The sequence below is a fragment of the Monodon monoceros genome, unplaced genomic scaffold, assembly GCF_005190385.1.
Source record: "Monodon monoceros isolate NGI ecotype Baffin Bay Population unplaced genomic scaffold, NGI_Narwhal_1 Super_Scaffold_2, whole genome shotgun sequence".
In the NCBI taxonomy this organism is placed as follows: domain Eukaryota; kingdom Metazoa; phylum Chordata; class Mammalia; order Artiodactyla; family Monodontidae; genus Monodon; species Monodon monoceros.
In genome coordinates, this window is record NW_021703776.1 from 8219564 (window position 1) to 8246031 (window position 26468).

Genomic DNA, 26468 nt, shown 5'->3' on the forward strand with positions numbered 1-26468 from the left:
TATCTTAAGTACTTACTTGTTTTCCCGTCTAGTTTCTCCTTTCCTCACCCAATGGGAGTCTAAATCCCACAAAAACAGGGCCAGAGTCCTGTTTGCCAGTTTTTCTAGAAGACTGCCTGGTGTGGAGGACCCTGTCAGCACGTGCCGGGGATAAACATGTGAGCACAGGTAGCACCTACTGCCCACGAAGTATACGCTGGACACTGTTCTCCCCACTTTGCAGATGGGCAAACTGAGGTTCAGGGAACACGATCAACTGGCCTTAAGTCTGAAAGCCAAGCAGTTAGTAAAGCTGAAACTCACACATGGTATTTCCACACCGTTTGGCTGCATCTCATGAAAACATCACCTTCTGCCCAGACTCACCTCAGGGTCATAAATTACATCTCTGAAAACACTGTGCTTTCTCCCTCATCGACAGCCTGGGCCAGGCACTTGAGATGCACCAGCTACAAACGTCCCCTGGTGCTGGGAAGCTCTTCTCCGCTTTGCGGACCTGACTTGAGTGGCTCACAGTGGTGTCCCTGACCACTGGGACCTGAGTCTGGGTTACACCAGCCACTGCAAGTCTGCAAATACAGGGAGGGCACGGGAGTAGCACTTTATGAGATGGCTTTGGGTAGTTGGTTGGATGTGTCCTGGCGTTCAGATAACCCAGAAGTGCGGCCCAAAAGGTTTTGAACATTTTTACTCTTTGATCGCACCCTGATATCTGACTTTAAAAGCATTGACTCTTTTCAGAAAAATTGTCTCAATTAAGGTCCATCTGAGAAAGAATTACTTAAGAAGTTGCAATTGTGCTCTGGAAACGTGGCTTTGCCCAACATTACAAATGCTTTGGCAGGGTTTGTGGTTGCTTGAAACTCACCCCTCGTTCTGCTGGTAATGGATTGAAATCTGAGACTTCAGTGACTGCAAATCATTTGTCCCGGCACTCAAGTATTCCAAATTCAGAACAGCTGGGTTTAAATTGCCTGTGCATTTTCTTCTATGCGCATTACCTTCTTTCCTGGAGCCAAACCACCGTATGCCTTTCTCTTCTACAATTGAAGACAAATCCACAGGAAAAAAAAAAAAAAGTAGCACTTAGTGGTACCAGCAGGGCCTGAAATGTAAAATGACATTTTTATCTAATTGTGGTTCATTATGTCTTATGAAAGGAAAACCATTTAAAATCTTGTTTGTTGATTTTATGGCGTAATTTTCTCAAGTTGTTTCCAAAGCCCTGGAAAGTCATAGAAAGTATATGTAGAAATATTGTATACATAATTAGCTAAGGAAATCAACTTTGCATGTTGTCCTGTGGTTTGACCAAGAAAAGAAGAGAGGACACAAGTTACCAGGGTCAGGACTCTGCTCTGGGGCCTCCTGGGCTACAGAATGCTACACCCGATTCAGGGAAACTTCAGGTTAGAAAGATGCCTCCTCACTTCATTGTCGCTTGGAGGGCAGGAGGTGAGGCTTCTCATCATCCTGTTCTCAGACGCCAGCAGGACACTGGCACTCAGTGGCATCGGTGTCAGTGGGTTAGTCTGAGATCCATTCCCACCAGCCTTGAACCTGTCACCCTATGGGAATGTTGCCTATCATGCTGCTGGGGTTGTTGGTGCATCCCTAAGCGGGGGTGAAATTTAGCAATTTCATACTGTGCCATGGACACACACTTAATCCACACCTCTGGTCACGATACTTCTGAAATTTCTAATTGTTGGCAACTTCCTGCAGCCCTCAACTTCCCAGGGCTCCTCAACCTGCATCCTGCTCTCCATCATGTCTGCAGCTGCCCTCTATCCTTCTCAGCTGCACAGTGGCAATGACCTCTCTTCTGTCTTGGCTTTGAGCATCTCCCAGCTGGTCTCCACCCTCCACAGAGCTGCCAGTTCTCTCCCAATCTCCTTGGCACAACTTAAGATAGCTTTCATATTCGATACCAGATTGTATTTGCAGACTCACCCGTGGTACCCAAGGATCCCTTGCTTTTCTCAGTATCCTGACTCACGCTTCATCCCTGTGTGGCTTCTTACCTCCCTCTCTTGGTTCATTCTCGGGTCACTCAGCCAGCGATTCCTTCCTCCACTTACATAATCCCACTCATCTTTCAGCTGCGTTTTGGATGTCACCTCTTCTCATGAAGTTTTGGCTGCTTCCCAAGTCAGCCAGGGAACTTTGCAGGTTGACAGTGTAACCTGGCGTAGGGCTTGGTAAATACCAACCTGTGTTTTTCTGCAGTAAGAGAGCTATGTGTACCTTATCTCCCTGCATGTCACTGGAATCCAATAACTATTCCTGCATTAGAAATTGAAGATTAATGGGATATAGAACAAAGATGGTGCATGTGTGTGTATGCACGTGCGCACACATAATTGAAGTGATTCTGTGTCATACTTGGAGTTGACCCTGTGTTCATGAAGGTTGAGAAGTCTTGGTTCAGGAAATATCACTGGGACTGCAGTCCCTGCGCTGAACCAGAAAAAAAATGTGCTATGGACAGGAACATGTTCCAAGATGGATGTGATTTTCTAGGATCAAGAACAATGACGGAGCAAAACCAAAGGCCCTACCACAAAGTGTCAGAAATCTTTGATAGACTAAATGCTCCAGCTACTCAGTGGGAAAAGAGGGAAAGAACTCTGTGCTAATTTTGTTGATGCCACAAAAGACAACTTTGCATTTTCAAAAATTCCCATATCTGTGGACAAATGTATATCTAGTGGCTTGAAGGACATGTACAGAGTATCTAAATTAGCATGGAGATCTACACATACAAGCCAAGAGTATAGTACTGGGAAGGAAGGATAAAGGGGACAAAATTCAGAAAAAGAGAATTGCTGAACATTTCAATGATGTTAATACTTGTAAAATAAAGGGTGTATTAAACGAAATTGTGTATAAGTGAGATTTAAAATATGTTAGACATCACTGAAAACGGCAGAGTAGGAAACTCTACATCTTTCTTCCTCCATAAAAACAAATAACGAGCTGACAAAACTGCCGGAATCCACTTTTGCAGAACTCTGGAATCTAGTCCATAACGTACAACAACGAGGGGAATCTCAATGAAGAGAGAAGCACTGTGTTGCGTTAAAGAGGGCTACGGCATGTTAATTTGCCCTCCTACTTTCCCCCACTCCTAAGAAAAGTGGCAGGTATGAGGGTAGCAGCCCATTTCCCTGGGGCAGGCTGCTAGTGCCAGGGGGATGGATGCATGCTTAGAAATGGCCTGAGAAAACCCTAAACTTTCATGCCTGACTGACCCTCAGGGACTGTGCAAACAGGAAGTGAAGGCTAAGGCAGGGCTGTCAATGCCCAGTGAGGCATGGCAGGAGTGCCCCAACACAGAGCCAGTCTGAAGAAACTGGGAGTCTAAGCTAATGGGACACAGACTTCAGTTAACACGACGAAGAATACAGATTTTACAAACAGGGTTCAGAAAATCATGAAACAAACAACAACTCACAGCAAGCAGTAACAGAAAACCCCAGAGAGAATCTGATTTCCAGAGTTGACACATCATAGCATTCACAATGTCCACTTTTCAACACAAAATTAGGAAACATGCCAGGAACAAGAAAGTATGGCCCATTCACAGGGGGCAAAAAGAAATTAATAGAAACCGTCCATGAGGAAGCCCAAGCATTGGAATTACTAGACAAAGACTTTAAATCAACTGTCTTAAATCTGCCCAAAGAGCTAAAGGAAACCATGGATAAGAACTGAAGGAAAAGAACAATGTTTCAACAAATAAAGAATATCAATGGAAAGAGGGTAATATAAAAAGGAACCAAATAGGGACTCTGGAGATGGAAAGTGCAATATCTAAAATTTTTTAAATTCACTACAGTGGTCCAACAGCAGATTTGAGCACACAGAAGAGAGAATCTGTGACCTTGAAGAAACAACAATTGAGATCAGTCAGTCTGAGGAGCTCAAAAAGAAAAGAATGAAGAAAGTGAACAGAGCCTCAGAGACATTTTGGACACTGTAAAGTATACCAAAAATATATTAGTGATGAGAATGGGAGAATTAAAAGGAAAGTCAGTGGAAAGAACTTGACTGTTCATTATGCAAAAAACACTAGAATCCTTGGACACCCTTGCTGGTCTTGATTGTTACCAAGCTGATCCTATCTCAAGAATCTTGCATTGCAGAAATTATATATTCTAGACTAGTGTTTCTGGATTACAGTCACCTATAGATTTTATCAAAAATACAGATCTGTGTCAGTCTCTCAAGGCAAAAGAAATAAAAGCAAAAATAAACAAATGGGACCTAATAAAACTTAAAGTCTTTTGCGCAGCAAATGAAACCATCAACAAAATGAAAATACAACCTACAGAATGGGAGAAATTATTTGCAAATAATATGACTGACAAAGGTTTAATATCCAAAATATACAAACAGCTCATACAACTCAGTAACAGCAACAGCAACAAAAAACAGCCCAATCAAAAAAATGGGTAGAAGACCTAAATAGACATTTCTCTAAAGATGACATACAGATGGCCAACAGGTACAGAAAAAAATGCTCAACATCGGTAATTATTAGAGAAATGCAAATCAAAACCACAATGAAGTATCACTTCACATCATCAAAAAGCCTATGAATGATAAATGCTGGAGAGGGTGTGGAGAAAATGGAACCCTCCTATACTGTTCGTGGGAATCTAAATTGGAGCAAACACAATGGAAAACAGTATGGAGGTTCTTTAAAAAACTAAAAATAGAGTTACCATATGATCCAGCAATCCCACTTCTAGGCATGTATCCGGAAAAGATGAAAACTCTTAATTCAAAAAGATACCTGTACCCCAGTGTTCATAGCAGTGTTCTTTACAATAGCCATGAAAATAAATGGAAAATAATATGAAATATATATATATATACATATATAACTGAATCACTTTGCTGTACACCTAAAACTAACACAATATTGTAAATTAACTATACTTCAATTAAAAAATTATTCAACATTCAAAATCTAGAAAAAAAGCTACAGATCTGTGGTCCCTATTGTCCATTAATCTATAGATTAAGACATAAATGTTCATATATAATTTATAAATTATAATTTGTATAATTTATATATATATTCATATATTTTATAAATATTATTTATATAATATTATTTAAAAATGGCTCAGATGATTATGAGATTATAGAAGCTGAGAAACCCTACAATCTGCTGTCTACCAGCTAGAAATCCAGGAAAGCTATTGGTGCAAATTTCTGTTTGAGTCTGAAAGCTGGAGAACCAGGGGAGCCAATGGTGTAAGACCCAGGGTGAGAGCAAGAGAAGGTTAGTGTCCCAGCTCAAGCAGTCAGACAGAGAGCCAACTCAGGCTTCCTCCACATTTTGCTCTAATCAGGCCCTGAGACGTTGAGGTTGTTCCGTATCTTGGCTTATTGTGAATAATGCTGCAATGAACATCGGATTGCAGGTATCTCCCTGAGATTCTGTTTTCATTTCCTTTGGATATATACCCAGAGATGGGAATTGCTGGATCTTATGGCTGCACCAATTTACCTCCCCACCAACAGTACACAGTGTTTCCCTTTCTCCACATCCTCACCAACACTTGATATCTCTTGTTTTTTTGATAAAAGCCATCCCAACAGATGTGAGGTGATAACTCATTGTGGTTTTGATTTGCATTTCCCTGATGATTAGTGATGCTGAGCATCTTTTTATGTACCTGTAAGAAATTTCTATGTCTTCTTTGGATAAATTTTTATCCAGTTCCTCTGCCTTTTTTTTTTTTTTTTTTTTTTTGTGCGGTACGCGGGCCTCTCACTGTTGTGGCCTCTCCCGTTGCGGAGCACAAGCTCCGGACGCATAGGCTCAGCGGCCATGGCTCACGGGCTCAGCCGCTCCGCGGCATGTGGGATCTTCCCGGACTGGGGCACGAACACGTGTCCCCTGCGTCAGCAGGCAGACTCTCAACCACTGCGCCACCAGGGAAGCCCTGCCCATTTTTTAATCAGATTGCTTTTCTTGCTATTGAGTTATATGAGTTTCTTATGTATTTTAGATATTAGCCCCTTATCAGATATATGATTTGCAAATATTTTCTCCCATCAGTGGATTGCCTTATCGTTTTCTTGATTGCTTCCTTTGCTGTACAGAAGTTTTTTTAGTTTGATATAGTCCCACTTGTTGATTTTTGTATTTGTTGCTGGGTTGTTGTTTTGTTTTTGGTGTCATATCCAAAAAAAATCACCGCCAATACCAATGTCAAGGAATTTTTCCTCTATATTTTCTTCTGGGAGTTTTATAGTTGCAGGTTTTACATTTAAGTTTTTAATCCATTTTGAGTTAACTTTTGTAAGTGGTGTAAGATAGGGGTCCAATTTCATTCTTCTGCATGTGGGTATCCAGTTTTCCCAACACTGCAGAGACTGTGGAGGAGAATTGGGTATTCACTGAGCAACAATGGTGTCATCCACAAGCATATGTAATAATGTGGAAGCCCCACCTCATGTAGCTGGTCAGAGGACCCTAAGTAATTCAGTATGGCTGGTTCGTAGGATGCACATAGGGTCAAAGAACCATAAGCAACAAGCCTGCAGAAAAAGACGGGGCAGAGAATGGAAAGCCTGCACAGCAAGGTAAGAGCTCAGACTTTCTCTGGGAGGCAACAAAGGGTTAATGAAAGGTTTTCTGCGGGGACACAGACAGATAAAACAGACCACATGTGTGGCTACTGTGGTTCAAGAACTTCCTGACATGTTGGACGTTCAGGTGTTTCATGGTGGGAGGCCGAGGTGGATGGCAGAATGACTCACCTCTCCCGTTCTCACCTCTGCTTTCCCAGGATAAACCCAACACAGTCATGACATTTGCTGAATATTCTTGGCTTCAGTTCTCTTAAGTTTATTTTAGGACTTTTGCATCTGTAATGCTGTGCTGGTCAAGTCATCAGCAATGTTGGCAACCCAATGTCAAATGTCCATCTTCATCTTACCTGACCAGCGTTGTTTGACTCACTAGACAAATGCCTTCTTTTGGACACACTTTATCATTGTGTTTCCAGAGCGTCACTCATTCTCGGTTCTCTGCCTGCTCCAGGGATCAACCTCATCCACTCCTCCTGTCGGTCTCTCTTTTCTTCCTGTCAGTGTGCCCAGAGCTCCATCTGTAGTTTTCTGACATCCTACCTACACTCATTCCCTGGATAATCTCATAGAGACACAGAACTTCAAAGACCATTCAAAGCCAGTGATTCTTATTTTCCCTCTCCAGCCCACACACCCTCCTGAATTCCATGTGTCCATCCAGTAGCCCAAACAACACCCACACTAGGATGCCTAATAGATCCCAAACCCAACACGGCCAAGACAGCCTCACTCCTAATCTCGCCCCCTAAAAACTGCTCCAACAGCCTTTCCTATTTCCATTCTGTATGACAACTTTGGAGTCACCCTAAGTCAACTCTATCTCATTCGACATAAGTACATCCTGTGGGTCCAGGTTTAAAACAGGCTAGAATCCAAGCACTTCTCACCATGCTCACAGCTACTGCCCTTCTTCAAGCAAACATCTGACCTGTATTACTCTAAGAACCTCCTAACTGGTCCCCTTATTCACACCATGGTTTCCTATCATCCATTCGCAACAAATTAGCCTTATAAAAAACGTCAGAGTTTATCACTCCTTGGCCCAAACCCAGGAAATGGCAGATTATCTCATGTAGAGTAGAAGCCCACATCTGTGCCATGCTGAGAAGGCCCCATGTGATCACCTCCTACACCCTCTCTTACTCTGCTGCAGACCCTGGGCTACTTATTCTTCCTAGTCTGTGCTAAGCAGGACCCAACCTGGGAGCCTCTGGAGTGACTGTTCCCTCTGCCTCTTCCTCCACATAAATGCATGGCTTATACTTCACCCCTTTGCAAGCCATGTCAGAAAAGGTATTCTTAAAGTTTACCCTGACTAGTTAATTTTAAATTGCAAAGCCAACAGCACACCAGTAAAACTTTAACCTGCTCTATTTTCTTCATTGCATTAATCACCCAATACACTAAGATACCTACTCACTTATTCTATTAATTGATTGCTTTGTTTCTCCCTTTTACAAAGGGAGCTCCACGTGGACAGAATTCTTCATCTGTTCTGTTGGTGTATCCTGAGCTTCAGGATAGTGCCTGGTGCTACATGGTAGATGCTAGTGAAATGTAAGAATAAATGAATGAATAAGTCGTACCTATAATCCTTGGTTTTCATGTCTTTGTCTAATTGTGGATCAAGATTATTCTAAACATCACAAATGCTTTTGACAATTTTTCTTCCTAAGCTATATTCTGTGACAGCTTATAAAACGTAAGTGCAGACTTTTCCATAACTTTTTCATAGAAGTTAGTTCTAACACAGTTTTGGCCTAATATTTTAAACTAATTTTTTTCTTGAGTTTCTTCTGGCTAAGTTATATTTTTTCTAAGAAACTTTCAATTTTGTTTAATGTTTTTGGTTTACTCACAAAAAAATAACTGATAGTGCTCTCAGATGAATTTTTAAATTTCTCATTTATCTTTAGTTATTTATTTTATATTTTTAATACCCAGTTTGAGTCTCTTGGATTTTTCATCGTGTCTTTAACGAGGGAAAAAGTGTTAAGTTTTAATAAAATTCAACATACCAGTTTTTTCTTACAGAGAGAGTGTTTTGGTGTTGTATCTAAATCTAAAAATTCATCAAGGGCTTCCCTAGTGGCACAGTGTTTAAGAATCCGCCTGCCAATGCAGGGGACACAGGTTCGAGCCCTGGTCCGGGAATATCCCACATGCCGCGGAGCAACTAAGCCCGTGAGCCACAACTACTGAGTCCATGAGCCACAACTACTGAAGCCCATGCGCCTAGAGCCCGTGCTCCGCAACAAGAGAAGCCACTGCAATGAGAAGCCCGCGCACCGCAACAAAGAGTAGCCCCTGCTCACTGCAACTAGAGAAAGCCCACGTGCAGCAATGAAGACCCAGCGCAGCCAAAAATAATAAATAAATAATTTATTTTTTAAAATAAAATAAAAACTCATCACCAAGATCAAGCAAATTTTATCCCCTATTTAATAGAAGTTTTATAGTTTTGTATTTTATATCTAGGCTTGTGACCCATTTTGAGTTAATATTTGTGTATGGCATGAAGTAAGGGTTGAGGTTCATTTTTTTGCATGTAGATATCTACTTGTAGCAAAACCATTTTTTGAAAAGACTCTCCTTTCTCTGATAAATTGCCCCTGCATCTTTGTAAAAACTCAGTTGACCAAATCTGTGTAGATTTTTCTCTGGGTTCTTCATGTAGTACCATTGATCTATATGTCTGTACTTTCACTCTGCTCTCTTAATTAACACAGCTTTATAGTAGGTCTTGAAACCTGGTAATGTGAGTCCTCCAACTTTGTTCTTTTTCAGAACTGTGTTCCCTATTCTAGTACCTGTACATTTCATATAAATTATAGACTAAGTTCAGTAGTTTTTACAAAAAAAAATTTTTTTGCTAGAATTTTGATGGGGATTGCATTGACACTATAGATGAAATTAGAAAGACTGATATATTAACAATATTTATTCTTCCAATCCATGGATACAGAGTATCTTTCTATTTATCTAAATATTTTTGTGATTTCTTCCTTTGGTGTTTTTTAGTTTTACACACGGAGATCTTGCATATACATTTTGTTAGATTTTTATCAAGTATTTAAGTTGTACTGGTTATATTATAAATGATAATTGGTTTTAATTTTTCTTTGACCCTTGGACTTTTTTAGAAATGTGTTGTTAAATCTCCACATATCTGAGTATTTTTCAGCAATTTTTCTCCTACGGTTTCTTGTTTAATTCCATTGTTACCTGAGAAGGTATTTTGTATACTTTCTATTACTTTCAATTGAAGTGTGATTTTTACTGAGAATACGGTTTATCTTGGTGAATGTTCCCTGTGTACTTGAGACAAATATGTATCCTGCTGTTGTTGGATGAAATGTTCTATAAATACCAATTCGATCAGGTTGGTTAATGATACAATCAGGTAATATGTATCCTTACTAATTTTCTGTTCACTTGATCTATCCATGACTAATGGGGGGTTATTGAAGCCTCAGTCTATAGCAGTGGATTTTCCTGCTTCTTATTTCAGTTCTGTTCATTTTGCTTCATGTATTTGAGGCTCTGCTGTTACGTGCATACATGCTGGAGATGATATCTTCTTGGAGAATTGGCCTCTTTTTCACTGTTATGCACCTCTCTATTTCTAATAAATCATCCTTGTTTGAAAGTCTGCTTTATATGAAACTGATACGGCCACTACAGTTTTCTTTTGATTAGTGTTAGTAAAGTTTCTCCACCCTTTTACTTTTAACCTACCTGAGTTTTTATATTTAGAATGAGTTTCTTGTAAGCAGCATATGGTTCAGCCCATTTTTTTAATCTACTGCAACAATCTCTGACTTTTAATTGGTGAATTTAGACCAGTCATCTTTAAGTTTAGTGATAAAAATCAACCATCTTTTTGTTTTCTATTTATTGCATTTGTTCTTTGATTCTTTTTTCTCCCTTTTCTACATTCTCATGTTTTAATTGAGCATTTCATTTGATTCCATTTTAACTTCTCTCTGAACGTATAATTTATACTTCTTTGTAACTTTGTTAGTAGTTGCCCTATCATTTATAATAGTTTTTAAATAATCTAAATTCATATTCAAATAACACTTTATTACTTCATGTGTAGTGCAGGTATCTTAAGGAGAATATTTCTGATTTCTCCCTCCCATTCCTTGTGACGTTGTTATTCATTTTAATTATGCATATACTATAAAATTCCAAATTATTACTCTTTTTGCTTTAAGAGACAGCTCTCTTTTTGATCAATAAGAATAAGAAAATTAAAATATCTTTTACAATTATTTGGTGTTTTTTCAAATTCTCTCCCTTATTTATATAGATCCAAGTTTCTGATCTATACCATTTTTCTTCTTCCTGAAAAGCTTATTTTAAAATTTCTTCCAAAGCAGATAAGCTTAAAATAAATTCTCTCATTTTCTGTTTATCTGATAGTCTTTATTTCTGCTTCACTTTTGAGAAATGACTGGCTATAATTTCACTGACTATGAAATTCTCTGTAGGAATATTTTTTCTTTTGACACTTTAAAGATTTTACTCCACTTTCTTTTTGCTTGCATAGTTACTTATGACAAATCTATGGTAGTATTTATCCTTATTTCTTTATAAGTAAGGTGTGCATTCTTTCTCTGGATTCTTTCAAAATTTTCTCTTTGTTTTTTGTTTTCTGCAGTTTCAGTATGTTTGTCTAGCTTCTTGGACCTGTGGTTTGTTGTCTGACATAAACTTTATAAAGTTTTTGGCTGTTATTTTTCCAGATATTTTCTCTACCTTATTCCCTCTTTCTTTTCCTGGCATTCCGATTATATGCATTTAAAATTTTTTATACATTTATTCACATTATCCCACATTTCTTGGACATTGTGTTCTTTTTTATCACTATTCTTATTGCTAATTTTTTCTTTGCATATGATTTGGGGATGTTTCTATTGACCTACACTCAAGCTCATTGATTCTCTCCTTGGACGTATCAAAGGCATCCTTCTTTTCTGTTACTGTTTTGTTTATTTCTGGCATCTACTTTTGATACATTTTTATAATTTTCATTTCTTTGCTTTCATTATCCATCTGACCTTGCACATTATATTTTTAAATTATTTTTATTTTAGCACTTAACACAGTTATATTAAAATCACTGTCTGGTAGTTCTAACCATTGTGTCTTATCAACTCTAGTTCTGACAAGTTTTTGTCTCTTTAGATTATGGATTTCTTGAGTTTGTTTTGTTTATTTTGTCTTTTTGCATGCTTTGTCATTTTTTATTAAAATACAAACATGTTGTATAGAGTAAGAGTTATTGAAACAAACAGGTTTTTATCCTGAAGATGTATGTATATCTGGCTAGGTGTTGAAATATATTTAATGTTTGCTGTAAGTATAGGCACCCAAGGCTTCAAATTCCTCCAGTCAGCTTGTTTTTACCCCCTTCTTTGATACAACTGCCTCACAGAGAGTTTTTGTCTTTCAAATTTTTCAGCTGTAATCTACTCATTACTACTGGTGGCTTGTTAGGATGGTGTATGGTGAGAGGGAGAAAGCGCACTCTCTAATCTTCTGGTTACGTCTCAGTACTTTGATTGGTCTGTGTCATGGTGTGTGTCCTTCAGAAGTATTTCTGGTTTCCCTCAAGGGAAACCCCTCCCTATGCCCCTTAATCCCTGTCCTTGAAGCCAGTCTCCAGTTGATTACGATTTTTATTTCCTTAAATGAGAGAATGCTGAAACAGGCTGGAGTGGGTGGAATTCCCTGCCCTCACAGGGGATAAGGTTTCAGAATTGTCCTCTGGTAAGGTCCTTCCTCCTGGAGGTTATGTTTTTCTTAAGGGGAATATTTGGGGAGAGGGTCACAATGGCTACTCTTCCCCTTCACCCCACCAGGGCCATAACGGGAGCTTTTTCTAATCCTCCCCATGAGAACCCGTTTGAGTTCTGCGATGGGTTGAATTGTGTCCCTCCAAAAATACATGTTGAAGTCCTAAGCCCCCATACCTTAGTATGTGACCTTATTTGTAAGTGGGGTCTTAACAGAGGTAATTAAGTTAAAATGAGGTCTTTGGAGTGGCTCGAATCCAGTATGATCGGTGACCTTATAAGAAGAGGAGCTTGAGACACAGACACAGAGAGAAGATGTGAAGACCCAGGGAGACGATGGACACCTACAAGCCAAGAATCACCTGAGACCCCCAGATGCTTGGAGAGAGGCATGGAATAGATCCTTCCCTCACAACTCTCAGAAGGAAACAGCCCTGCTAAACCTTGATTTCAGATGTTTAGTCTCTACAAGCAGCCCTAGCAAATGAATTTCTAGAAGAAAGGTATGCAAAAGTGTGGTGCTCCTTATATCACTGAGCCCCTGGACCTTCTCACCCTCATGGTTAGCCTACCCTTGACCTCCAAAAGTTAGTGAACATTGTAGCTAAGCGTTTCTACCAGCTTATGGCATCAAGTGGCTTCTGCCCCAGGTAAGTGGCTCTCGTCTGCCTCATCTCTCTGGATGTATCTGCTTCTCTAGGTTTGAGGGGACAGCTTGCTCTGTGACCTCACTTCTCGGATGAGTCCAGTAAAAGTTGCTGATTTTTTTTTTCTTCTTCTTGCTGTAAGGCTAGCGACCACCATTCACAAGCTCTGCATCTTGGAGGTGAAACTGGAAGTTACTTGGCATATCTTTTTCAACACTTTGTTGTGATTTGATTTTCAGCAAGTGTTGTTTCTCTGTGAGAATTCCTTGTGTCCTAAACTCCAGAGAAGTTTTTGTATTGGCTATTCCTGAAAGATTCAGGAGTCCCATGTTTTTGATAATTCTCATTTTGAAGGACTGGTCTACCTGCAACTACAAATTCGATGCACAATTTCCACCCAGGATGAAACAGCCTCAGTGGAACTTCTACACCCTGAGATAAGGAGTGTATCTGAATTATTTAAGTAACTGATTATACTCTTTTTTATCCAAAGTGTTTAGTTCACTGCATTATAAGTGCTGAAAAAAATGCCGGGTGAATGAATGAAAAAATAAGAAATATTTGAATAAAAATACAGTCCTCATTTACTCTTCCCAAAGTAAGAGTTGCTGAATGGCTGCCAAATAACCTATATTGAGCAAACTCACAGGCACAGGGCTGTTGTGTCTGCAACACGCAAAGCCCAGTGGATACACCACACAGGCATTGCACTAGAACAACGACCATGACTGACAGGTGAGAGGATGGCGAGGGGTCCCATAGACTCGGCATGTAGTGCAGCAGGGTCCCTGAGGGGATGCATGGGGAATGGGAAAGCAGACACATCATATACTGCTCTTCAGGACAGAGCAAGGAGTGACAGGTACACATCAAAGATCACTGCCTGCAAGCGTTTCTCTCCACTTGGAGATTCTGTGGGTGAGAGTAGAGGCCAGCCCTGAAGGTAGGAAAAATGCCTGTTATTAAAAGGTGTGGGCTGGATATTACACTCTCATCTCTTAGATCCAAACCCACCTAGGTCACCTTCTGACCTCTGCAAACCTAATTTGTCCTGGGCTATCTCAGTGCTTCCTTCTTGGCTTCTTAGTCTTCCAATATGTGTTTAACAAATTCTGGATGAGCAATCAGTCATGCTCAGAAATCCTACATAGCTCAACATGTTTGTAACTGCATGATAATGAGCTCAACAAGCTCCCACTAGAACCTGCAGAATCTTAGAGCAGCCATGTTTCCATGTCAACATTTATGCCTGTTACACTTTCTGCTGTATTAAATCCTAAACTGTGAATATGCTCTGGGTCCTATTCCACTGACTGACACTGGGCAGTGAGGAATTAACCTTCCCAAAGAGAAATCTGTCCTTTACCCAGGCTCCTGGGAGTGATATTTAGGCCCTTGGAATGTTCTGTTGATAAGAGTGTTTACCTGGGTCCTGGGCCACACTGGGCTATCTAACAACATAATTTATGGTGCAGCCATTTGGCCATGGAGTATCAGCTTGACTCCTGAAAGGGCTGGAGAATAAAGTGTCCACATGGGCAATCAACCATGTCTGTGTGACTGAGGCCCTATAAAAATTCTGGACGTGATGCTCAGGTAAGCTTCCCTGATGAGAAACACCCAGAGCTCTTACAGCAAAATATTTATATTTATCGGATCATCCACATCTTGTACAGAATTTCTGTGACAGATATACCAATAGTATCGGTATGAATGCACCTAACATACGGAAGAGCCAGAATCAGGTAGGGACAGATTTAAAGAAACAACTAATCCATTCTATAAAGTCATTTCATACACTGTCCATATTTTCCTGCTAATTTGATTACTCTTCACCCCTCACCCCAATCTGCAGCTCTTTGTTCCTTATTATAAGTTTGTTCAGAACTATTTAGCATGGAAGTTAACTTCTGGTTAGCTAATCCCAAGCTTCCTCTGCCTGTCGTTTTTCACTCGTATATTACATCCTGAGGATGTTGTAGCCCAGTCCCCTGATGCATCTGCTCATCGATGTCAATGTCACCATAAACTTGTTCCATAAACTGCCTACAAGGAAGTTGAATCCTACCAAAAAGGCTAGTGTTACCCACATATTAGGACAGTAGTAGATGTAACCTGAAAATGAGTCAAAAGATACTGGTGTGTCATTCAAGTCCCACTCAGTCATTAACAATTGGTCCAGGCCATCTTCACATGTGACCAAATGACCAAATGTCTCCCAGAGCAATGCCATTCAGGTTTGCAGGCTTCTGTTTGACCTTGTCAGGTTCCAAAAGCAGAAGTTGTCTTGGCAACATATAGCTTCACCATCTGGGGCATCCAGTATCACTGAGCTAAAAGACAATATCATCTCTTTCTCTCTCAAGGCACCAGTGTAATACTGGATTGTCCTTGTGGCATAACCTTTTTATTCATCCCTTCAGCCTCAGCTACTCTTTCTCCTTCTCTCCATTTGTCATTGATTTTTACCCACACTTTTCCACCTTTGGAAGGGACTTCTAATTAGTATTGGTCCAGGCTGCAGGCAGTAATGCTAGTCTAGCAATGCCTCAACCCAGTCCAAGCCCATTCATGTAGGGCAGGGTTACACTGGGGCAGAACTGGTGGGCTATCTCGACAATGAGGCAAACAGCTGCATTCACGGTCAATCCCAATTTTTCCAGACGGGGATTCCACTAATTCCTCTAATTTTCATATAGAGACTGAAATCAAGAATCCCTAGGAATTCTGACATAAGATTTAAAGATAAGGTTAACAGTTCCTTATTTTGGAATGGTGCTTGCTCTCAGCATGTGCTGTTGCAACCCTGGTTCTGGGACCACTGCATCAGGCAGGAAAGAGAAAGTTGGAGTCAGGACAAAAAACCCTGGCGCTTTCTTTAGTCAATGCTTACACTGATTAGCTTGTAGGGCCATTGACCCAGACAATTCAAGTCCAAGTTTCTTATCGTCAGCTGAGCCTTCTGACTTCTTTAATTCTTCCAAAGTATGGCAAATAGAGTAGATTTATTTTGGACCTTTCCATGCTGGGGAAGCATCCCGGGCTACCGTCTGCCCACCCAGTTTCTGATAGTGCTGCATTAAAACCTTTGTTTTCCCCATCAACGTTCACTTTTTTTAAAACCTCATTTCTTAATAACCATTCAAAGTTTTCCAACTTGCTGGAATAAATCCCTTGACTCTTACTTTGTCTTTCCTCATTCTCTTACAAACCATGCTAAACTTCTCAGCTGTCTGGCATTTCAGTAAGACTTTCCCTTTGGTAGCAGTCTTGAGACTAGTGGCTATAGTTCAGACTTGCTGGAATTCAAGCTTGTCCCAGCATCAGGATCTTCCCTAATACTTTATTTTCATTTTAACTCTTAAAAAATACAATAGCTAAGGGATTGTATATTTGGCTTATTTCCAGTTAACTTTGCATTTCTTTATGCAGTCGGTGAGCCAGCTACTCAAAAATTGAATCTATCATTCCTAAATTCCATTGGTAACTTTTTCCTCCTTTAACTGATTGTAGCAAAGCTGTATTTTCATACCATGGGTGACTCTAAGCCCTTCCAGAAATCAAATGTTTTCCAGTCCCCACCACCTCACTCTCATTTTTCCCAAACCACATATTTCAGTGAGACAGGGTCAGTCTAGTGAACCCCACTTTTAACACCAACTATCAAGTTAGAAGGGCAGCTCCTAATACCACTCCCACTTCTGACATAAACCGCAGAGTCTGGGGGTTCCCAGGACCACCCTCTGGTTTACTAAAAGGATTCACAGAACTCGCTGAAAGCTGTTATCCTCATGATTGTAGTTTTTTTACAGTCAGAGGACACAGATTAAAATCAGAGATGAGACAACTGAGCCCAGGAGGGTTCCAGTGCAGAGCTTCCTGTTGTCCTGTCCCAGGGGAACTAAGGGCAGCACCAGGTCCTCCCAGCAAAGCCGTGTGACAGCACACAGAGTACTGCCAACCAGGAAGGTCGCCCGCACCCTGGGGGCTTTGGGCCATTGCAGCATCACTCTTTCTCTGGATGGGCTGGAGACCAAAGTTTGGTCAACCTTGCCTACGTGATCAAGGTCCAGGAGAAACTCTGACACCAGCACCCAGGTGAGTGTCCCTAGTTGTCAATCCTGCGTGCGTATTATCACACAGCACTACCAGCAGGAGTTAATGCCACCCACACTTCCCCAGGAGGAGATAGATGGAAGCTCCCTGTTTGGAACCCTTCTCAGCTCTGCCCCCACCTCCCTCCCCTTGGCTGATTTTAATCCATGTCCTTTTACTGTAATGAACCATAATCACGAGCAGAGCAGATTCCAGTGAGTTCTATGAGTTCTACTAGTGAATTATCAAACATAGGGTGGTCTTCAGGACTCCTGAACTCCGCACTGGTGTCAAAACGCAGTCTTGTGGCAATCGCCTAACTTTACAAACACAGAAAAGGAATCTTCCAGAAACACTGACCTGCACATGAAGCCTCTGTAGGACTGGACCAGCATTCCCTGCCCTCTGCATGGATGGAGGCCACCTCCCCCCCTGTGGGAGGCACATGAGGAAAGCCAGGGAAAATGGTGGGGTCTCATCATCGTCATCCCACTCAGGATGATAATCCTGGGGGCCAAGAAAAGAACAGACGAATCTCAGAAAATGAAAGAGTCTTGTCTAAAATAAGTTTGACAACATCTCACAACCATACATGTAGAAACATTTTTATCATCTTTCTTAAGAAAACACTGATCCACGAAAATGCACGTTTTGATGAATCATCAAATGAAAATTAGACTTTAAACCACACAAAACTCCAAAAACATAGTCATGCCAACATCTGCCCCCTACTCCAGCTTTATAAGTATCAGCACTTCCCAGTATAAATGAACGCAAGGGTGCTGTGAGATAATAAATAGGGACAAAGCGGAGAGAAGAAACCAAAAGAAAATGACTGAATAACAGAACGACAAAGAACATAACAAGGGAAACAGGAAGAGAGCTTAACTGTTTCCAAGAATGGGCCATCAGCCACGAACGGGCCTCCCAGCCAAGCCCAGACGGTCTCAGAATCTTTCCCAACACAGTACACAGTCACTACAAACAGATGACATAAAACGCCTTCACTACTCCAGAATTTAATTAATCAAGAATAGAAACGTGGATAAAAGGCAGGAAAGACCAGAGTGTGTTCCATTAGTTCATGCTTGGCAGTGTGCTGGATTCGTTTGCATATATTCACTTTCATACTGTTTTAGAATCTTCAGACTGACCCTTTTTCGAAACGAGGATAGTAAGGTACTGCAGGAGAACGTGACAAGCCAGTGTCACACAGCTAATAGGAAGCTGAACTGTGTAATCTAGGATAGGAGTTGGCAAACTACAGCCCACAAGCCCAATCCAGCCCTTTGTCTGTTTTTGTAAGTAAAGTTTTACTGGTACGTAACCATTCTCAACATTTTTGTATTGTTTACAGCTGTTTTTGTACTAAAATGAGACAGTTGAGTATTTGCAACAGAGACAGTATGGCCTGCAAAGTCTGAAGTATTTACCATCTGGTCTTTTTCAGAAAAAGTTTGCTGACCCCTGGTCTAGGACGCTTTTCACTATGCATAGTTTTAAAGCCCCAGAATAAATAAGCACTGTCACTTGTACTTTATGTTTAGCACTATTTTAAATTAGGGTTGCCAGTGATCAGTTTCTTACTTTGTGAGAAGAGAGTAAAAGAAGAAAAAACAGAACAAGATGTATCTTCCTTCCCAACCCTTTGACCCACAAATTGATTTCCACAAAATTAGAATTTTATATCCCAAGAGCATTTGGCATATGACAGTTCTAGAAATCAAAAAGAAAAATACCAATATGTTTTAGGCATTCCTGGAGTTGAGAGGTATTTTATTCTAAAAGTAATAATAGTTACCATGAATTGAGTATGACAATGAACTAGAAATACATTCGATGCTTCCTAGTATTTTTCTACCTTCAAAACAACCCAATGAGACAGATATTTTTGCCCTCTTACAAAAGAGGAAACAGAGGCTTGTAAAAGGGAGAGAATTTTCGCGAAGACAGTCATGGAAAGAAAGACCCTGTATTCGAGCTCAAGGCTGTGTGACTTGAGTAGGCACCCTCTGCACCGTGCAGAGTGAGGAGTCTGGAGTGGAAGACCAGGGAGCATGAAGGTGTGCGGGAATCACCACCTGCTACACCCCAGCTATCTCAGGCACCTGAGCCAGCATTCATACACGTGACTGAGTGCCAGCCTCGGGACCTCCGGGCACACATTCCTCCCTCTCTGCTGGAGATGGACAAACTGAGGCTTGGAGAGGTAAGGATGTTTTCCAAGACTGTTCTCTTTCATGGCACATCTTCCCTGTCCTTGGTGTTTGGGACAATCCACGTTAATATCACACATCATTCAATGACTCTACACCAGTGTTCCATAATAAGGTGGGGTGTCCCTAGGGAAGCCATTCTCTCTCCTGAAAACCATTGTCTATAATTACCACACATTGCTGGCCACATCCCTGCCTTTGTTTTACCATGTCTAGCAATCCTTTGCACCCCTGAGATGAAGTGTAGCCCAGAGAGAGAAACTTACATGAAAATGCAGCCAAGAAACCAAACTGGCCCCCTGAACCTCTATTTTCTTGCCGTGAACCAGAGATCCCCCTCTGCCAAATACAGCTGCAGAGACCATGTAGAGAGTGTGTCAAGGGCCCGTTTCATTCCCCTGTCAGTATCCTGGGAAACAGACAGTAAACACCAAGACAACAGGACAGGGAAATAAAAACTTAAGTGACTAATTATTGTAAAAAACTCCACACAGGTTTCAGGAATGAGGATTAACAAGAGAAGTGAGGGGAGACCCTCAAGATGGCAGAGGAGTAAGACGTGGAGATGACCTTCCTCCCCACAAATGCATCAGAAATACATCTACACATGGAACAACTCCTACAGAACACCTACTGAACGCTGGCAGAAGATCTCAGACCTCCCAAAAGGCAAGAAACTCCCCCCCCACCCCACGTACCTGGGTAGGGCAAAAGAAAAAAGAATAAACAGAGACAAAAGAATAGGGACGGGACCTGCACCAGTGCGAGGGAGCTGTGAAGGAGAAAAGGTTTCCACACACTAGAAGCCTTTTCACGGGCGGAGACTGCGGGTGGCGGAGGGAGAAGCTTCGGAGCCACGGAGGAGAACGCAGCAACAGGGTGCGGAGGGCAAAGCAGAGAGATTCCAGCACAGAGGATCGGTGCCAAGCGGCACTCACCAGCCCGAGAGGCTTGTCTGCTCACCCGCCGGGGCGGGCGGGGCTGGGAGCTGAGGCTCGGGCTTCAGTCGGAGCGCAGGGAGAGGACTGGGGTTGGCGGCGTGAACACAGCCGCAGGGGGTTAGTGCACCACGGCTGGCCGGGAGGGAGTCCGGGAAAAGTCTGGAGCTGCCGAAGAAGCAAGAGACTTTTTCTTCCCTCTTTGTTTCCTGGTGCGCGAGGAGAGGGGATTTAGAGCGCTGCTTAAAGGAGCTCCAGAGATGGCCATGAGACGCTAAGGCTGCTGCTGCCTCCACCAAGGGGCCTGTGCGAGCACAGGTCACTCTCCACACCTCCCTTCCGGGGAGCCTGTGCAGCCCGCCACTGCCAGGGGCCCGGGATCCAGGGACAACTTCCCCGGGAGAATGCACGGCGCGCCTCACGTTGGTGCAACATCACGCCACCTCTGCTGCCGCAGGCCCGCCCCGCATCCGCACCCCTCCCTCCCCCCGGCCTGAGTGAGCCAGAGCCCCCGAATCAGCGGCTCCTTTAACCCCGTCCTGTCTGAGCGAAGAACAGACGCCCTCCGGTGACCTACACGCAGAGGCGGGGCCCAATGCAAAGCTGAGCCCCGGGAGCTGTGCGAACAAAGAAGAGAAAGGGAAATCTCTTCCAGCAGCCTCAGGAGCAGCGGATTAAAGCTCCACAATCAACTTGATGTACCTGCATCTGTGGAATACATGAATAGACAACGAGTCATCCCAAAATTGAGGCGGTGGACTTTGAGAGCAACTATAGACTTGGGGTTTGCTTTCTGCATCTAATTTGTTCCTGGCTTTATGTTTATCTTAGTTTAGTATTTAGAGTTTATTATCATTGGTAGATTTGTTTATTGATTTGGTTGTTCTCTTCCTCCTTTTTTTTTAATATATATAGATATATTTTTTTTCCTTTTTCTCTTTTTGTGAGTGTGTATGTGTATGCTTCTTTGTGTGGTTTTGTCTGTATAGCTTTGCTTTTACCATTTGACCTAGGGTTCTGTCTGTCCGTTTTGGGGTTGTTTTTTTTTTTTTCTGTAAAATTTTTAGCACTTGTTATCATTGGTGGATTTGTTTTATGGTTTAGTTGCTCTCTTATTCTTTTTTTTAATTTTTAATTTTATTTTTAATAATTATTTTTTATTTTAATTATTTTATTTTATTTTTTTCTTTCTTTCTTTCTTTCTTTTCTCCCTTTTCTTCTTAGCCGTGTGGCTGACAGGGTCTTGGTGCTCTGGACGGGTGTTAAACCTGAGCCTCTGAGGTGGGAGAACCAAGTTCAGGACATTGGTCCACCAGAGACCTCCCAGCTCCACATAATATCAAACAGCGAAAGCTCTCCCAGAGATCTCCATCTCAACACTAAGACCCAGCTCCACTCAATGACCAGCAAGCTACAGTGCTGGACACCCTATTCCAAACAACTAGCAAGACAGGAACACAACCCCACCCATTAGTAGAGAGGCTGCCTGCAGGTGGATGGACCTAGAGTCTGTCATACAGAGTGAAGTAAGTCAGAAAGAGAAAAACAAATACCGTATGCTAACCCATATATATGGAATCTAAAAAAAAAAAAATGGTCATGAAGAAACTAGGGGCAAGACGGGAATAAAGATGTAGACCTACTAGAGAATGGACTTGAGCATATGGGGAGGGGGAAGGGTAAGCTGGGACAAAGTGAGAGAGTGGCATGGACATATATACACTACCAAATGTAAAATAGATAGCTAGTGGGAAGTAGCTGCATAGCACAGGGAGATCAGCTCGGGGCTTTGTGACCACCTAGAGGGGTGGATAGGGAGGGTGGGAGGGAGGGAGATGCAAGAGGAAAGAGATATGGGGACATATGTATATGTATAACTGATTCACTTTGTTTTAAAGCAGAAACTAACACACCGTTGTAAAGCAATTATACTCCAATAAAGATGTTAAAAAAAAAAAACAGTAGAGAGGCTACCTAAAATCATACTAAGTTCACAGACACCCCAAAGCACACCACCGGATGTGGTCCTGCCCACCAGAAAGATAAGATCCAACCTCATCCACCAGAACACAGGCACCAGTCCCCTCCACCGGGAAGCCTACACAACCCACTGAACCAACCTTAGCCACTGGGGGCAGACACCAAAAACAATGGGAACTACGAACCTGCAACCTGCAAAAAGGAGACCCCAAACACAGTAAGTGAAGCAAAATGAGAAACACACAGCAGATGAAGGAGCAAGGTAAAAACTCACCAGACCAAATGAAGAGGAAATAGGCAGTCTACCTGAAAAAGAATTCAGAAAATGATAGTAAACATATCCAAAATCTTGGAAATAGAATGGAGAAAATACAAGAAACATTTAACAAGGACCTAGAAGAACTAAAGAGCAAACAAACAATGATGAACAACAGAATAAATGAAATTAAAAATTCTCTAGAAGGAATCAATAGCAGAATAACTGAGGCAGAAGAACGGATAAGTGACCTGGAAGATAAAATAGTGGAAATAACTACCACAGAGCAGAATAAAGAAAAAAGATTGAAAAGAATTGAGGACAGTCTCAGAGACCTCTGGGACAACATTAAATGCACCAACATTCGAATTATAGGTGTCCCAGAAGAAGAGAAAAAGAAAGGGACTGAGAAAATACTTGAAGAGATTATAGTTGAAAACTTCCCTAATATGGGAAAGGAAATAGTCAATCAAGTCCAGGATGTGCAGAGAGTCCCATACAGGATATATCCAAGGAGAAACACATCAAGACATATATTAATCAAACTATCAAAAATTAAATACAAAGAAAAAATATTAAAAGCTGCAAGGGAAAAATAACATACAAGGGAATCCCCATAAGGTTAACAGCTGATCTTTCAGCAGAAAATCTGCAAGCCAGAAGGGACTGGTAAGACATATTTAAAGTGATTAAAAGGAAAAAGCTACAACCAAGATTACTCTACCCAGCAAGGATCTCATTCAGATTCGACGGAGAAATTAAAACCTTTACAGACAAGCAAAAGCTAAGACAATTAAGCACCACCAAACCAGCTTTACATCAAATGTGAAAGGAAGTTCTCTAGGCAGACAGCACAACAGAAGGAAAAGACCTACAATAACAAACCCAAAACAATTTTTTAAATGGTAATAGGAACATACATATCAATAATTACCTTAAATGTAAATGGATTAAATGCTCCAACCAAAAGATATAGACTGGCTGAATGGATACAAAAACAAGACCCGTATATATGCTGTCTACAAGAGACCCACTTCAGACCTAGGGACACATACACACTGAGAGTGATGGGATGGAAAAATATATTCCATGCAAATGGAACTCAAAAGAAAGCTGGAGTAGCAATTCTCACATCAGAAAAAACAGACTTTAAAATAAAGACTATTACGAGAGACAAAGACGGACACTACATAATGATCAAGGGATCAATGCAAGAAGAAGATATAGCAATTGTAAATATATATGCACCCAACATAGGAGCACCTCAATACATAAGGCAAATGCTAACAGCCATAAAAGGGGAAATTGACAGTAACACAATCATAGTAGGGGACTTTAACACCCAACTTTCACCAATGGACAGATCATCCAAAATGAAAATAAATAAGGAAACACAAGCTTTAAATGATACATTAAACAAGATGGACTTAATTGATATTTATAGGACATTCCATCCAAAAACAACAGAATACACTTTCTTCTCAAGTGCTAATGGAATATTCTCCAGGATAGACCATATCTTGGATCACAAATCAAGCCTTGGTAAATTTAAGAAAATTCAAATCATATCAAGTATGTTTTCCAACCATAATGCTTTGAGACTAGATATCAATTACAGGAAAAAAGCTGTAAAAAAAATACAAACATGCGGAGGCTAAACAATACACTACTTAAAAACCAAAAGATCAGTGAAGAAATTAAAGAGGAAATCAAAAAATACCTAGAAACAAATGACAATGAAAACATGATGACCCAAAACCTATGGGATGCAGCAAAAGCAGTTCTAAGAGGGAAGTTTATAACAATACAATCCTACCGCAAGAATCAAGAAAAATCACAAATAATCAACCTAACCTTACACCTAAAGCAATTAGAGAAAGAAGAACAAAAAAACCCAAATTTAGCAGAAAGAAAGAAATTGTAAAGATCGGATCAGAAACAAATGAATAATAAATGAAGGAAACAATAGCAAAGATCAATAAAACTACAAGCTGGTTCATTGAGAAGATAAACAAAATTGATAAACCATTAGCCAGATTCATCAAGAAAAAAAGGGAGAAGACTCAACTCCATAGAATCAGAAATGAAAAAGGAGAAGTAACAACTGACTCTGCAGAAATACAAAGGATTGTGAGAGATTACTGCAAGCAACTATATGCCAATAAAATGGACAACCTGGAAGAAATGGACAAATTCTTAGAAAAACACAACCTTCCGGGACTGAACCAGGAAGAAATAGAAAATATAAACAGACCAATCACAAGCACTGAAATTGAGACTGTGGTTAAAAATCTTCCAACAAACAAAAGTCCAGGACCAGATGGTTTCACAGGTGAATTCTATCAAACATTTAGAGAACAGCTAACACCTATCCTTCTCAAACTCTTCCAAAATATAGCAGAGGGAGGAACACTCCCAAACTCATTCTGCAAGGCCACCATCACCCTGATACCAAAACCAGACAAAGATGTCACACAGAAATAAAACTACAGGCCAATATCATTGATGAACATAGATGCAAAAATTTACAACAAAATACTAGCAAACAGAATCCAACAGCACATTAAAAGGATCATACACCATGATCAAGTGGGGTTTATTCCAGGAATGCAAGGATTCTTCAATATACGCAAATCTATCAATGTGATAAACCATATTAACAGATTGAAGGAGAAAAACCATATGATCATCTCAATAGATGCAGAAAAAGCTTTCAACAAAATTCAACACCCATTTATGATAAAAACCCTCCAGAAAGTAGGCATAGAGGGAACATACCTCAACATAATAAAGGCCATATATGACAAACCCACAGCCAACATCGTTCTCAATGGTGAAAAACTGAAATCATTTCCACTAAGATTAGTCATGTTCTTGTTAATGAATGATTGTCATCCATTATCCCTCCTTTCTGCAGTATTCTCTAGACTGGTCCTTCCCCTGCACTGCTTGGTAGTTTTAGCACCTGGATCACCGTGATCTCTCCAATCTCTTTTTAATACCCACAAGAGACATCCTGTTGGTGCCTGACTTTCCCTTCCTTTACTTCCTCTTCTCCAAAGAGTTGATCCTCTGTGCAGCCTTACTGCCCCCATAGCCAACCTCATACCTTGACATTAATGATGACCACTATGAGGCTTTGAGAGAAGTTATGGAAATAATAAGGGTGGAAGAGTGAAAAGATAGAAATAATCTGGGCTTTTATGACATTGTTGGGTTGCTGAACCAACCCTTGAACTTTTTCGTATGTAAGACAAATAAACTCCTTTTGTTAAGCCAAAAAAAAAAACCCCAACAACAACAGGAGAAGCACAGGGCCGGATAAACATGGTTTTATGTGATTCATTCTTCCAAATTCCTTCTATATACAAACTCCAAGTGGAGCCCAAGACTTAAAAGCTAGGCTGTTTTACAACATCATGGAGCTGGAAGCTCACAAACGGCTACAACACTGCCCAGCCCAGTAAGCCTGGTGCTCAAGAAGGTGCCTCCAAGACCAGGTGGGATGGGGCCGGGCAGCACCCAGGCTCTGCAGCCACTGGTGTAACAAGAGTCTGCACCCAGCAGGCAGGGAATGGGGTTCAAAAGCTTCCTGTAGACATTGGTGGCATTTAGCTTTTATAATCTATTTTTGCCTTTTTAGTTTTAAAATGAAACACAGGCCAGGGAATGCTTTTTCCCCAAAAAGCTGTATTATAATGAAAAAGCTGTTCTCCTGGTTGGTTAAAAAAAAAAAAATTTCCATGAACCCCTTGGAAATCATAAATAACAAGAGGGTATGATGTCATCCTTGCTTTCTGAAAACAAAATCAATAAGACATTTTGATGGGCATCAAAAACAGGAGGATGTATCTCTCCTCGCCTCAGTTCAAATAAATCTCCCCTAAAGATGGATCTGTTTATCTTTGACTGAAGTC